This window comes from Chionomys nivalis, chromosome 3 (assembly GCF_950005125.1).
Source record: "Chionomys nivalis chromosome 3, mChiNiv1.1, whole genome shotgun sequence".
In the NCBI taxonomy this organism is placed as follows: Eukaryota; Metazoa; Chordata; class Mammalia; order Rodentia; family Cricetidae; genus Chionomys; species Chionomys nivalis.
In genome coordinates this window covers 273,601-279,600 of record NC_080088.1, presented here as the reverse complement: position 1 = coordinate 279,600, position 6,000 = coordinate 273,601, and positions in this window count along the sequence as shown.

Sequence of the window (6,000 nt, the reverse complement as noted above, 5' to 3'; positions counted from 1 at the left end):
ACTGATAGTAGAGGATGTGTCAAAGATGTGGAAGAATTAGTGAGAGAGACCGGCCCTGGACCTGCACTCTGAAGGCTGGCTCCCCACGGATGGTCCTATGCTTGGTTCACACAGTTTCATCCTGCCCACAAGTATGCCTGATTCTGAGTACTCAGCTGTGGTTCCTTCCTTGGATACCAAGAAGGTCATCGAATGCATGAAGAAAAGAAAGGTCACTTGCTCCTGTTCATTCTTCATTCAGTATTCTAGAGGCCATAGCCTATCAAATACCAGGTGTGCAGTCCATGTTCGGGCCATACCTGAGAAGAGTTACAATGTGCCTGGGGTTACATGACTGAGGCCACATGCTGGTGTCCTCCTGACCTACCTTGTGACTCAACCTCACTCTGGCAAAGTCTGTGCCCAAATGGGCCCTGGCATCATTCTGCCTCAGCTGCACCATGGGCTGATTCCTATTCAGGTCTCTTTACTGACTCTGAGGGAAGCTGGTGCCATGCTGTGTAGCATTCATAGGTCTTGAAGTGATGTACATTATCCTTGGGAGCAAACATAGGTTAATGGGTGCCAGGAGATGGAAGGCAACTGACAAATGCTCACTTCTGTGTCTGTGAGATTCTTTCTGCATCTTCTAAGTATAAGCATCCTTATAGAAATGAAGATACTCAAAGAGATACACACCTGTGTCCTTATTTTGGCTGTCAGACTCTTATGCTGGGAGAAGGAAAAGGCTGAAGCCTGGGGCCAGGATAAGGGGGAACCATAAGGAGATTTCACACAGTTCTGACAACTGTCTCAGACCACCTTGCAGAAGTGATAAGAGTTGGGACAATTATAATCTAGTGATGGATAGGACCACACCTTGATCAGGTACTTAGCTATGTATGTTTCTTCTCCTCTTTTGAAACCTAAAACTCATGTACAACCCCCCCCCAAGGCACTTGTGACCAGTGACTACACTGACTGCATCTCCTCTCTCTGCTTTCCATTGCTATTTGTCATGTAAGCAGCCTATTGAGGACAGATTGCTGAGTGTGGCTTGTGAGGGCTGTCAGGGTCTAGGGTCTGACCCTAATAACTACTATAAGCCACAACCCCAGAAAAACTAGATATCAAAGAGGACTCTAAGAGAGAGATACATGGATCTACAAGGGAAGGTGAAAAAGACAAGATCTCCTGAGTAAATTGGGAGCATGGGGGTCACGGGAGAGAGTAGAAGGGGGTTAATGAATAAAGAACTGCTTTGAGCCTATGGCAGGGAAAACTAAGCTGAATGCTGGGAGAAAGAAGGGCAGAGTCAGAGAGAAGCCATGGAGTTCCTCCCCCTCCCCCATAGATGCTGGAATGCAGGAACTTTTCCCAGTAAGCCACAGCCTCGTGGCGATACATAGATGAATAGAAATGGGTTAAATTAATATATACGAGTTAGCCAATAAGAAGCTAGAGCTAATGGGCCAAGCAGTGTTTTAAATAATACAGTTTCTGTGTGGTTACTTTGGTTCCGGTGGACGGAACGAATACGCAGCCTCCTTACTACAGAAGGAGAGAGAATATGTATATCTTATAAAAACCATTTTAAAAGGAGACGGTCCCTACAGAAAGCAGTCCCTTTGCCCACAACACACACAGCTCCAGGGCAATCAGGCTTTTTTTCTTTTTTGAAAAGATACTACATTTGTTTGTGTATGTGTGTGTGTGTGTGTGTGTATAAGTATAAGAATAGGCACATATGTCGAAGTCAGAACACAAATTGTTTCCATACTCTTGGAGATCAACTGAACTCCGGGTGTCAGGATTGGTGGCCTTTACCAAGTTATCATCTTTTTTTTTTTTTTTTTTTTTTTTTTGGTTTTTTCGAGACAGGGTTTCTCTGTGGTTTTGGAGCCTGTCCTGGAACTAGCTCTTGTAGACCAGGCTGGTCTCGAACTCACAGAGATCCGCCTGCCTCTGCCTCCCAAGTGCTGGGATTAAAGGCGTGCGCCTCCACCGCTCGGCTGAAATATGCCTTTAAAAAAAAAAAAAAAAAGAGCCGGGCGGTGGTGGCGCACGCCTTTAATCCCAGCACTTGGGAGGCAGAGGCAGGCGGATCTCTGTGAGTTCGAGACCAGCCTGGTCTACAAGAGCTAGTTCCAGGACAGGCTCCAAAACCACAGAGAAACCCTGTCTCGAAAAAAAAAAAAAAAAAAAAGGCATATTTCATGTAGTCTATGCTGACCTCAACTAGGTATATAGCAGAGGGAGACTTTTGATCTTCTTACCTCCACCTCCCTGAGTGCTTGAACTACAAGTGTGTGCTACTATGCTAAGACTGTGATGTTAAGGAGCAAAACAAGGGTTTCCTCATGCCAGGCAAGCATTTTACTTACTGAGTCCCTTTGATGAACTCTACAGAATTAACTTGTAGACCCATCTCAATGATCATGGAGTCTCACAGAATAAAACCTCTGTCTCCTTATATGCCAAATGTCCTTTCTCACTGGCACAGACAAAAGATGCCTATCCCGACTTCCTGATGTTCCCATTACATCAGGCAGGTCAGTGTGCTTGCTGTTTTAACTATAGACCACCTCTGTTTCCAAAGGTAGAGAGAAGCCACAGGGACTTTCTTCCCAGATGAATCATTCTATCCTACCTTCTAGGGTGTAGCCTTGCACCTGAGGAGCTGGGCACAACAAAAGTTATACTCTAACATCCACTTGTGTTCTGTGGTATGTGTGCATCTCTCTCTCTCTCTCTCTCTCTCTCTCTCTCTCTCTCTCACACACACACACACACACACACACACCCCACACACATATACACGCAACATTTTTTTAAAAGGTAAGTAAAAGCTGCCTAAAGATAAGGTGGCATCCATTGTCAAGTTATCAATTTCAAGTTCTAGGCTATGGCTTAGAGGGCCACTGGAAGTGAAAAGCAAGTTCACTCAGGTTTCCTATGAAGATAATAAAGTATCAAGCCCCTATACGCATGAGTCACTTCCAAGCTAGAAGTATCTTATCTTGGCAAGCAAGTTCTATAAAACTGTGACCACATACATAACGAAGCATTATTTTCCTTTCACCCTAATTAGCTCTCCTATTCCTTTTCTTTGTTTACAGATGTTTATTCTAAGTAAATATATGTGCCTGTGTGAGTTTATGTGTGAGTATATGCACTGAGTACAGGTGCCCTTAGAGGCCAGAAAAGGGCATCACCCTGCAGATGAAAGGACAGGCAGTTTTGAGCTGCTCAGTGTGGGTGCTGGGAACTAAACTTAGGTTCTGTGAAATAGCAGTCAGTATGCACTCTTAAACCCTGAGCCATGTCTCAGCCCCATCCTCCTCTTCATGTGTGTCTGCATGTGTCGGGGACAGCCCCAGGTGTGCATGTATGGGGGACAGCCCCAGGTGTTATTTCTCAGTTGCCATCTATTTTGTTTGTAGAGATGAGTCTCTTGCTGACCTGGAGCTCACCAAGTAGACTGGGCTGGCTGGCTGGCAAGACCCAAATATCTGCCTGTCTGCCTCCCTGGTGTGAGAATTACCACTGTAAGCCACCATCTGACTTCTTCCACCCTTGGCTTTTAGGTACTTATTTATTCAATTATCTTTGACACAGGGCTTCACTATGTATCCAGAATGGCTGCAAACTCACAGAGATCTATTTTCCTGTCTCTGACCTCCAAGTGCTGAAATTAAAGGTGAGTACCACCATGCCTGGCAATACGAAGCTTTATTTATTTTTTTTTTAATTTTATTTTTTTTTTGTTTTTTCTAGACAAGGTTCTCTGTAGCTTTGGAGCCTGTCCTGGAACTAGCTCTTGTACATCAGGCTGGCCTCGAACTCACAGAGATCTGCCTGCCTCTGCCTCCCGGGTGCTGGGATTAAAGGCGTGTGCCACCACCGCTGGGTTCTTTATTTTTTTTAAACAAGTCCTAAGAATAAAACTCATGTTCTTATATTTGAAAGATAACCGAGCTATCTTCTCAGTCATATGTATGTGTTTGTCCCCCTTTAAGTCTGGTTGCTGAAGAATTTAGGGTATCCGATACATTTGAGTGCAAATGAGTATCCATGCTTCTGCTTTCTGACCCTTATCCAAAGTAACTGAACTTACTAAGGAAATGGCTGGTTTCAGATATGTGGGAGGAAAAGAATGCAATAAGATTATATAACATCTTATGCCCTGAAGCAAAATACATGAAGGGATATTTAGATTAATTTAAGCATTAAATAAAGACTGAAGGCAGCAGGCCATAGCCAGTTGGACAGAATGGGATCAGTGACTCCACAGCACACACGATTAGATGGGTAGGTCAAAATAAGAGGGTGGGAGAGTGTGGGGCTATGTGTTTTTTTTTTTTTTTCAGGAAAGAAAATCCATAAATAAATGAAGCAAAGGTGAGATGAGGCAATCCCTACTTGGCAGTGACTACAAAAATAAATAACTTAGGCAATGAGTATTAGCCAAAACTACAGGGTAAGGTTGAGAAAAGAAATAGAATTTTAGAGTCTTGAAACATCTCCTATAAATTATGTTCTGGCTGCAAAGGGGGAAAAGTACAGAGAAGATGGGTAGCATTTGCATCAGGCGTAAGAATGAAAGGAACACACTAGAAACAGGACAACTACACTACAGTTGTGTATGTTTATGACCCCTGGCGGGATGTGAAGAGAATATAGTTTCTGTGTTATTCTGGCTCCAAACATATGCATGGCAGGGGCCAATCCAATCAAGGGAGACTTTACCAAAGGAGCAGCTCATAATTGTCAAACGACCAATGCTAGAAGAATCATAGGTTAAGAAATATCCACATGGGAGAAGACCAGCTATGACTAGACTGCCCAAGATTGGAAATGGGAGTAAAGTGAGAAAGCCCTGCTCTGGTGACTTACAAACACTGGTGTCGGCTGTTACATCTCTTCTTAAGGATACTGATGATCTCATTTGGATTGCAGCATGAGAAGCACCTAGCTTGTCACATACCTGTGACTGTGTTGTTAGCATCTAGTGGTACTTAAGTATGAGGAGCTTGCCTGTCTAAATTTGGCCATTCCTTTTGGGGCTGCAATTCATCTAGAAATGAAAATACACTCTGGATTGCACTGAATACCTGGATGTAGAAACTCACTGTTTTTATTACTAGCAGAAGTTGACATGACTGTCCCTTGCCTGTGGCCAGATTTGTTGCTTGTCAGATATCTCGTAGGCATCATTCTATGCCAGGCATGGGAATACTAAAGATGCAATACCATGTCCTAGGCCTGCTTCATCTAGTAAGGTAGACCAGAAATGGACAGGACAGAAGGTAGTAGGAGGTGAGTAGCTGTCAGGGCTTTATGGGGTCATTTAAGAGAAGAGCTACTTTGGGTGGGGAAAAAAAAAGAATGGGAAGAGGCCTGGAGGACACAATGCCACCCACAGCAAGTAGGGTTCAGGGCACTCAAGTGGGCAAATTATAGGCTTGGGATCCCCTAGAGTGGATGGACTGAGGGATCTGTTATGTTTCCATCTAAAATGTCCTCCTAAGGCTTTTTGACCAGAGTCCCATTAGAGGTAGTATAGTCTTTGGGAGGGAGATCTAGTTGAAATAAGTCAACTTCAAGTACCTCAAAGGGGACCAAATACCTGGCTGTAAGGCAAGCAGCTCTGCTCTACAATGTGCTCCAACCACGACCCTTTGCCTTGCCACAGGCCCAAAGCAATGGAGCAGCTCACCACAGACTGCAATCTCTGACACCATGGAACAAGTCAGTTTCAGGGCTTTGTCATGACATGGAGCTAACACAGCCCCACTGTGGAAGACATGGCAGGCACCCAGTTACACCATCTCTAAACCAAAGCTATAGCTGGGACTTAGGTGGCTAGTCTGTAAAGCACTATGCATCACAGGGATGTACTCTCCAACGCCCTGTATGAGTAGTACTCCTGGCCCTTCTGGCTCTCCTGGCCCCTATAGCCCATATCCATAAGAAACCAAGATAAAATGTGGTCTCTTTCTGTGAAACCATTAGACACTG